Genomic DNA, 10,129 nt, shown 5'->3' on the forward strand with positions numbered 1-10,129 from the left:
ACTATCCATACTGAACATACACCGACAAAACCGTTTCTCATTAAGGCACTCAGTGCTAAATACTAGGCTACATGTAACCCACTCACATTCAAATCAAATATCATTCACTCCAGTATTCAGGACTATATTAAACATTCATGTAATTCGAATAAATCATTAAATCAAGTTATCAATATCTATAATCATTAAACTGTAGCTTATATGTTCAAATCAGTGCATCTTTAACATTAACAAAATTACTGTTTCTTTAAAACAGTGTATTCACTCATATAACCGTATCTTTAAACCTTTGTCAAAATGTTATACTCTTGTTTATTATCCCGTGTCTCATAACACAAATACTCAATGAACTAGATTATCGTAGTATATAAAAACCAGTGTGTGTCAGCTTTAAATGTGCTCGTTAAACATCGCAAGATAGCAATCTTGAAAACCAGTGTGTGTCAACTTTAAATGTGCTTACTAAACATCGTAAGATAGCAATCATGAAAACCAGTGTGTGTCAACTTTAAATGTGCTCACTAAACATCGTAAGATAGCAATCTTGAAAAACCGAGTGTGCTAACTTACTATGCAAGGCTAACTGTCAAATACATGACTCAATACTATTCCTATGAGCCAGTTAGCTAAAAGACGGCGGCTAACGTCTACTGTAGGCTACTTCTCTTTGCCGCCAGAGCTAGCTCGCGAGACGGTAACTGAAAGTTTACCTCAGCTAGCGATCTCATACATTTAAATGTAAAACTAATGTTATGAAGTTTCAATTTACATAAAAATAGGTTGTCAGACAAACATCAATACAGAGCTGACAATCAACAACAAAGAAGGACAGTTTACCCGGCACTAACCTGTAAGACAGGAGAAAAGAAATGAGGAGCAGACAGACACCGATGTTAGTGTTTAGTCACGAAGTTGCTTCTGAAGTGACCGCGGGGGTCCACCACTCAAAACAACCCCAGGTGGAACGTCAGTCTGCATCACTCATTGAAAGTTCTATAGTATAAAAATAAAAGTCCTGCTAGGCATAGTGCCGTTCTAAGTGAATAAGGTAAATATAAATACAGTAAATAAACAAATATAAAACACACCTGTGGTCACCTACTTAGGGGCGCCACACGCTTCCCAACAACAAAAGTGGCTCCCGACACTCTAAGACTCACTCAAAGAAACAGGTGTGTGACTCAAGGTAAGTATGCAGGTAAGTATGTTAGTGTGTGTGTGAGAGAGTTTGTGTGTGTGTGTACCAATACCCGAGGCAAGTATGCAGGTAAGTAGATACGTTAGAGTGTGTGTGTGTGTGTGTGTGTGTGTGTGTGTGTGTGTGTGTGTGTGTGTGTGTGTGTGTGTGTGTGTGTGTATTATGTGTGTGTGCATGGGTGTGGGCCATTTAGTACCCTAACATTGGTGGGGTGTAGGACATGGTTGGAGGGTAAGCTAGGATTGGGTAAGGTGTGGGGTATGCTAATGTCAGGAATGGTGTGTGTAAAGTCAGAGGGTATGGCTGCACTTCCCATGGTGGCACTGGTGGTGGACCAAAGGCGCCTACTGTGTTGCAGTTGGCTGAGGCTTGGTAAGAGGGCTGGCCTAAGGAATGGTACATCAGGGTCTGAGTAGGCCTTCTTTCCCGTGTGGATCTTCGGACTTGAGGCGGACTAGGCTCATAATGAGGCTGCTCACTGATGGCTTGCGGGATTACTGGTCCATCCTGCATATCTTCCGGTTCCCAGGCTGCAGGCATCGGGTCAGCAGGCAAGAAGTCCTCCTCGTGTGGTCTGTGCTCAGTGCTACTGTCCACCGCAGGCACGTTCTCCCTCCTTGCGGCGAAACGCTCACTCCACCGGTCCTCCCTTTCAGGCTCAGGCCATCGGCTGTCGGATTGCTCCGGGGACACCGCCTGACTGGGATTTCTCTGAAGCTCACAGGTTGGCTGGACTTGGCTGTTCCCAGGCTCTGTTCGAGTTGGTATCCTCAACCAGTATCGTGGCTCATCGTCATCATCAGAGGAGTCACTGCTGGGGTTCCAGTCCCTCTGTCTCTCCGATTGACCATTCCTGGCTTTGCGCTGCGGCTGTTGTATGGGTGAACCAGGTAAGGAGGCTCTTTGTCTTTCAGGGGGTGGCTGCTGAGATTGCTGGGGTGGTTCCACAGGTAAGTCGTTGACCAAATGGAGCAGGTTGCGGTGTAGAGTGCGTACTCGTCCTCCACCTGTTTCCGGGGCCACTTTGTAGACAGGACCCTCTGCAATTCTCTCTTTGACGACATACACGGTCTGTTCCCAGTACGATTTCAGCTTGCCTGGGCCCTCTCTGTCTCTCATATTACGCACCAGCACACGGTCACCTGGTTCAAGTATGACACCCTTCAAGTGACGGTCATAATACTTCTTCCCCCTGGAGCTGGACTGTTGACTGTTCTCTGAGGCAAGTCTGTACGCCTCCTTCATCCTAGCGGCCCATTTTTCCGCATAGCCTCTGGGAGACTCAGCTTCATCGTCAGCCATCAGGCCAAAGATCATGTCCACGGGCAGACGTGGGTGACGGCCATACATCAGGAAGAAGGGGGAAAATCCGGTTGCCTCATGCCTGGTGCAATTGTATGCGTGGATGACTTGTGGCAGGTGTTCTCTCCATCTCTCCTTTTCTTTCTCCTCCAGGGTTCTGAGCATCTGGAGCAAGGTGCGGTTAAACCTCTCTGCAGGATTTCCTTGAGGATGGTAAGGGGTGGTTCTTGAATGGCCCATTCCAGTCAGGTGCCTCAGGGTTCTGAACAGGTTGTTCTCAAACTCCCGCCCCTGGTCATGATGGAGTTTCCAGGGGTAGCCAAACCGTGGAATGAAGTCCTCGAAGATCTTCTCTGCAGCAGTCTTCCCAGACTTGTTCTTGGTGGCATAGGCTTGAGCAAACCTGGTGAAATGGTCTACAACCACCAGGATGTACTCAAAGCCTCCCTTGCTAGATTCGAGATGCACGTAGTCAATGGAGACAAGCTCTAACGGTGAGTTGGTGGTGATGCTCCCCATTGGTGCTCTGATGTGTGAGACTGGCTTCTTCTGTTTGATACAGGGGCACTTTCTGGTAACATAGGCCTCCACATCCCGCTTCAGGTAGGGCCAGTAAAAGCGATCTCTGACCAGGCCTAGAACTCTCTCAGTCCCCAGGTGACCCATGTCGTCATGGAGGTGCTTCAGGACCATGGATCGATACTGTTCAGGCAGGACAAGTTGGCTTCTCTGACTTGTGTTCCTATACAGCAGACCATCTTTAAGGTGAAGCTTCTCCCACTCATGCAGAAATCGCTTGGCAAGGCCACTTACTTGTTGTCGCACATCACTGGTAAGTGTGGCGCCAGCCTCTTTCAGTCTGATGACTTGACTGATGGCAGGGTCATCTCTCTGGTTTTTCATGAGTTCATCATGACCGATGATTGGGAGCAGGCCAGGTGGTTGTGAAGGTGGACCTTGTGAGAGGTTGAGGGCAGCAACATAAGCCACATCCTTTTGCCTCGCAGCTCTACTGCCATCCCATGTTGCCAGAACGGTGTCTCTGGACAACTCTTCCGTACAGGAGTGAACATAGCTGTCAATGTCCACAGGCAGCCTTGACAAGGTGTCCGCGTCAATGTTCACTTTTCCTGGCCGGTACCTCACGTCAAACTGAAAGTCAGCAAGCTCACCCACCCACCTGTGACCAACAGCGTTCAACTTAGCTGTACTCAACACATAGGTCAACGGGTTGTTGTCCGTGTAGACAGTGAAGTGGGATGCATAGTAAAGGTAGTCTCTGAACTTTTCACTTATAGCCCATTTTAGCGCTAAGAACTCGAGCTTGCCTGAGTGGAGGTGGTAATTGCGCTCAGCTGGCGTCAGAGTCCTGGATCCATAGGCGATGACTCTGAGCTTCCCTCCCTGACGCTGGTATAGCACGGCACCAAGTCCTTGCTCTGAGGCATCTGTGTGCAACACAAAAGGGAGCTCAAAGTCGGGGTAGGCAAGCACTGGTGGGTTCAACAGGATGTCTATCAGCTGATCCAATGCTCTCTGGTGCTCTGCTCTCCATTGCACTGGTGTCCTGGATGGCAGTTGTGCTCCTTTCCCCTTCTTTGTCTTGGGCTGAGGCACGACAGGAACAGAGTGTGAGGCTTGCAACAGCTCATACATCGGTTTTGCAACTCTGGAAAAATCCTGGATGTACGTCCGGTAGTAACTGAGGAATCCCAGCAGCTTACGGACTTCACCAACAGTGCTGGGGGTCTTGCTTCTCAGTGCCTGGACGGCCTCCAGATCCTTGGGGTCTATTCGGACTCCCTCTGCAGACACCAGCCTTCCAACGTAGCGAACCTCTCTCTGGAAGAGCTCACACTTCGCTGCCCTGAGCTTGACACCATGGCGTTGCAGGGCCTGAAGGATGTGTCTCAGTACCTGGACGTGATTTTCAAATGTCTTGGCATAACAGAGGACGTCATCAAGGTAAGGGATACAACACTCATCGCGCAGAGAGCTGAGCATTTCCTCCATGCTCCTCTGAAATGCAGCCGGGGCGTTAGAAAGCCCAAATGGGATACGCACCCATTCATACAAGCCCCATGGAGTGATGAACGCAGTCATGTGCCGTGACCCCTCTGCAATGAAACCTTGATGGTAGGCTTTCCCCTGGTCCAAGAGGGAGAACCAGCTGTATCCGCCAAGCGTGTTAATCAGATCTTGAATGCGCGGAAGAGGATGTCTGTCTGGAACGGTCTTTTGGTTCAACAGCCTGTAGTCAATGCACAGCCTCAAGGTTCCATCTTTCTTGCGGACACAGACGACAGGAGCAGAGTATGGGGACTTTGATTTGACGATCCACTTCTTCGCAAGCAAGTCTTGGATGTACTCTTTTACTTCTTGGTAGAGGGGTTTGGGAACAGCTGCATAGGATCTTTGGACTGGGATGTCGTCTTTCAGATTTATGCTCATTTGGAGGCTTGGGATGCAGCCGATGTCACCGTCATCCCGTGCAAAGGCATTGGACTCCTCATAGAGCATTTCTCTTACTTTGACTTGTTGTTCTTCAGTCAGATGACTTATCTCCACAGGAGGATGCCACAGCTGGGACGTGGGCTCTCCATGGCTGTTAACAACCTCCACAGGAGCAGGAACAGAGACAGGTGAGTTGACACTATTGACCTGGATGTTGTTGGTCTGGTCTGTCTCCACCACCTTGCAGATTGACTGGATGCTGCCAAGCACTGTGAAGCGGCTCAGCGAGATGCTGTGCTGGGTGTGATTGCACACAGGGATGTCGACATATGGGTGGCTGGTGTGGTGGACTTCAACCAGGCCGTCACCCAGGTCTAGCTGCTCAAGTCTTGAGTCAGAGTGGTTGACCTCAAACAGTGCCACAGGTGAAGAGAAGTTGACAGGCACCCTACATCTGACACGGGCAACACGGCCTGGATGGACGACAAAGTCACGCCGACCAACCCTCACCAGTGCATTACCATGTACATGCTCTCGGGTCTGCACAACAGTCACAATGGCCTCTGCTTGCTCTTCTCCCACCTCCATGGCATTTCTCAGCAGCTGAGCGATGACGGCGACAACCTCAACTCCACCTTCACGACCAAGGATGAGCTCTTGGATGACATTGAAGCCCAGTATTGGTCGTGCAAGGCTCACACGGCTGACCAGGAAGGGCACTCGGATGGCGAGGCTTGGATCTTCATTGCCAGGTAAGTTGAAGGTAAGTTCAACCCATCCATCGTATGGTATTGGCTCTCCATTGGCAGCTGTGAGATCAAGTTCCCTGTCTCCCATCAGCTCACTGAGAGGACGTACTTGCTGTTCAGGTAGGAACTTCTGTTTCCAGGAACGGTCGATGATGCTGACCTGAGCGCCGGAGTCCAGAAGAACAGTGACTGTGTATCCACTTAGATGGCATTTCAGTGTGCATTTCTCTCCAATGAGCTTGGCCACTCTCTGTGATGTTGACTCTGGACCATGTAAACGCTGAGGAGGGACGGTGAGGCTGTTGACGGTCTGAGCTGGTAGGTGAGTATCGTGGTGGGACTGGATACTGCTGCCGGTCACAGGTTGTCCCTTTGCCATGACCGGGGCGCGTTTCCCGACGGCTTGGTCCTTTTCAGGCATCCCACAGCACGGTGTCCCTCTTCCCCACAGACGAAGCAGTGGTTGCAGTCAGTCCGGCCTCCTGAGATGCAGCTGGGGCAGCCACGGACTCTCTCTTTCCTTATCAGCCTGTTTTGCTTGTTGGAGCATTGGCAGTTACAGTGGGATCGAGGCTCAGGGCTTGTTGACTTCACTGAGGGGGTGGCATTGGACTGGAGGGAGCTCACCACCTGAGTCAGGGCCTGCACTTGAGCACTCAACTGATGAATGAGCTCATCTTTGGCGCTGATGTCAGTGCTGGTCTTGCCTCTGCTTACCTCACTGATGTTGGCTTCTCCACTATGGGCATGAGCTGATTTTGGGCGAGTGCTGCGCCCCAGGCGTCGTTTTCTCTCGCTCTCCTCGCTGGTCGTCTTGGTCACCTGCCTAAGGAGTGCCTCATCAGTGACTGCAAGATCTGAGAGAAGGGGCCTTAACTCCCGCCGGACATCATCATGCTTTTCATTCAAGCCCTGGTAAACAGTGTGGAGGAACACGTTCTGTGCTGTCTGTGCCTCGTACTTGATGTCTGCGCCACACCGTCTAGACGTGAACATGACACTCTGCTTCAGGCCCATCATTCTATATAGGAACTGTTGCGGAGTTTCCTGTTCGTGCTGTTTCGCAGTCATGAGTTCCTGGAAGAGCTCAGTGCTACTTTTCTCCCCAAGGTGTGACTGAAGAAAGCTCTTGAGTTCACCTACCGTCATGTCCTCTTTGCTAGCGAGCATCTCTTTAAAGTTGCCAGGCTTGATGATCCGCAGCACTGCTCTGGTGATTTCGCCCTCAGTGTGGTTATCTTTCAGCCCTTCATCGATCTGTTTGCTGATGTTGTTGTAGCTGATGTCTGACGTATTATCGCCAATCTGACCACCATGGATCTTGAACTCTTTTCTGTGTAGGAGGGGAAGATCTCTAAGAGCTATCATGCTTTCAGTGGTGTTAGTGGCATGAGGAGTGTATGAGTGTGGTGATGTGAGGCAAGACTGGTGACAGTCAGGGGCAGTGGGTTGTGAGCTGGCCATGTGGGTGTGGGTTGTGGGTTGAGCACTACGCTGCTTTAGCTTGAGCTCGTTGTGCATTGAGACTAGCTTATCTATCTGAGACTCAAGTGTACTTGTCTCATAAACAGTGTTGGTGTTTGAAGTGTGTGTGTGGCTGATGTTGTTTGCATGAGTGTGGTGGGAACTGGGTTGTAAAAGTGACTCTGTGTCTGAAGTCGGTGTGTGCTGGTGAACACTGGATGGTAAAAGAGACACAGCATTCTCAAGACAAACATTAACATCCCCACCACCCTCAGTATGACACCCACTCTTACTCAGCAAATCATTCACCCTGTCTCTTAGCAAGAGCAGCTGAGACATGCCCTCATCCTCAAGATCCAACAAAGCACTGTCCATATAAGAGCACAAATACTCAATGCAACCCTCATCATCATGTTGGTGCAACTTAGCTGAATCCTGGTCAAGGGGTGGTGAAATACTGGTCGCAAGCTGGTACAGTTCATCAGATGAGAGCTGGAATAGTCCCTTCTTGATGGTCCACACCAACTCCTTCATCTCGCTGTTCGCCATGGTAACCCGTCAGATGCCCTCGGCCCTCGAACTCCCTCGCTCTGGCAGCAGTCAGACGCCCTGGATTCGTCAGGTCCCTCTTGGCACTGATGGTACGTCACCGTCTGGTCCACAGGTTCATGGATCACTGGACTGGCATCCTCCAGCAGGTGGCGCCAATCCCGGACGAGCCCCCAAGAATTTGTTACAAGTCCCGGTCAGGACCGTGGCAACAAATAATAAATATTCCTGTAAGACAGGAGAAAAGAAATGAGGAGCAGACAGACACCGATGTTAGTGTTTAGTCACGAAGTTGCTTCTGCTTTATTAAATAACAATCAATCAATAAAATATACTTTGAATCCTCAATGACTCTTATAAAGCCCCAATACAAGCGTATTATGGTGTGACATGTCAATACAAATACAATTCCATTCATACATTACATTACATTCACCCATAACTAACATCCATATCAATACTGATAAAATACCACAAGTTAAATTACTTTTACAATACTAATCATGTTTACATCAATGAATAAAAGGCTACTTTGCTTGAACTGTGCAATATTAAATGGCTATACCATTACTTTAAATGGAAACTGTATGTGTAGCTGCCTGGCAGACCACTGACACTATCCATACTGAACATACACCGACAAAACCGTTTCTCATTAAGGCACTCAGTGCTAAATACTAGGCTACATGTAACCCACTCACATTCAAATCAAATATCATTCACTCCAGTATTCAGGACTATATTAAACATTCATGTAATTCGAATAAATCATTAAATCAAGTTATCAATATCTATAATCATTAAACTGTAGCTTATATGTTCAAATCAGTGCATCTTTAACATTAACAAAATTACTGTTTCTTTAAAACAGTGTATTCACTCATATAACCGTATCTTTAAACCTTTGTCAAAATGTTATACTCTTGTTTATTATCCCGTGTCTCATAACACAAATACTCAATGAACTAGATTATCGTAGTATATAAAAACCAGTGTGTGTCAGCTTTAAATGTGCTCGTTAAACATCGCAAGATAGCAATCTTGAAAACCAGTGTGTGTCAACTTTAAATGTGCTTACTAAACATCGTAAGATAGCAATCATGAAAACCAGTGTGTGTCAACTTTAAATGTGCTCACTAAACATCGTAAGATAGCAATCTTGAAAAACCGAGTGTGCTAACTTACTATGCAAGGCTAACTGTCAAATACATGACTCAATACTATTCCTATGAGCCAGTTAGCTAAAAGACGGCGGCTAACGTCTACTGTAGGCTACTTCTCTTTGCCGCCAGAGCTAGCTCGCGAGACGGTAACTGAAAGTTTACCTCAGCTAGCTATCTCATACATTTAAATGTAAAACTAATGTTATGAAGTTTCAATTTACATAAAAATAGGTTGTCAGACAAACATCAATACAGAGCTGACAATCAACAACAAAGAAGGACAGTTTACCCGGCACTAACCTGTAAGACAGGAGAAAAGAAAGGAGCAGACAGACACCGATGTTAGTGTTTAGTCACGAAGTTGCTTCTGAAGTGACCGCGGGGGTCCACCACTCAAAACAACCCCAGGTGGAACGTCAGTCTGCATCACTCATTGAAAGTTCTATAGTATAAAAATAAAAGTCCTGCTAGGCATAGTGCCGTTCTAAGTGAATAAGGTAAATATAAATACAGTAAATAAACAAATATAAAACACACCTGTGGTCACCTACTTAGGGGCGCCACACATAGTTAGGATCATTATGCTGATTGTTTGCTCCTTCAGTCCCAATGGATTATGAAACGTATTTCCCAACATTGTTTACATACAGGTTGCAAACTTAGAAAACACGTGGGGAATCTAACTCTCCTACCAGCATGATTAACGTATTAGCTGTCCAGCTATTAGTGGTTTCAATCAGCGCAGCTGAGGCAGCTGAAGTAGCTAAGATAATGAATATATGTCGGAGGAGAAAGAGAAACGCTGCGATAATGAAATTATGTCAGAGGAGAAAGAGCAACGCTGTATGCTGCGACCATAGACTGTATATATAGACCTGGACAGTGTGTCGTCCGTTGGAATTGAAGCAACCGCTAGTCCAGAGCCCCCTGGTGGCTGGCTGCAGTACAATTCGTAGCTCCGCCCATCCCCATGTATTTCAATGGCCAAGTAGCCAACTTTCCGTGTCACTTTTCTCACCTAAAACTAATTTTATATTTACAACATGTTATTCGAAAAAATAGTTTTCAATGTGCTTCAATACACACCATTTTTCTTTTCTCTGTGAAATTATTTTTTTAAAAGTTATTTTAACAAATCTAAATAGGGCGTTGATTGACAGTGCGTGACCGCAGCGTCAGCCGCTTGCAGCCGTTCAGTCCGTGGAGTAGCTGTAGGCTCGGCTGTGGTGATGTTCGTTCGTCAGGCAACT

This window comes from Sardina pilchardus, chromosome 14 (genome assembly GCF_963854185.1).
Source record: "Sardina pilchardus chromosome 14, fSarPil1.1, whole genome shotgun sequence".
Taxonomy (NCBI): Eukaryota; Metazoa; Chordata; class Actinopteri; order Clupeiformes; family Clupeidae; genus Sardina; species Sardina pilchardus.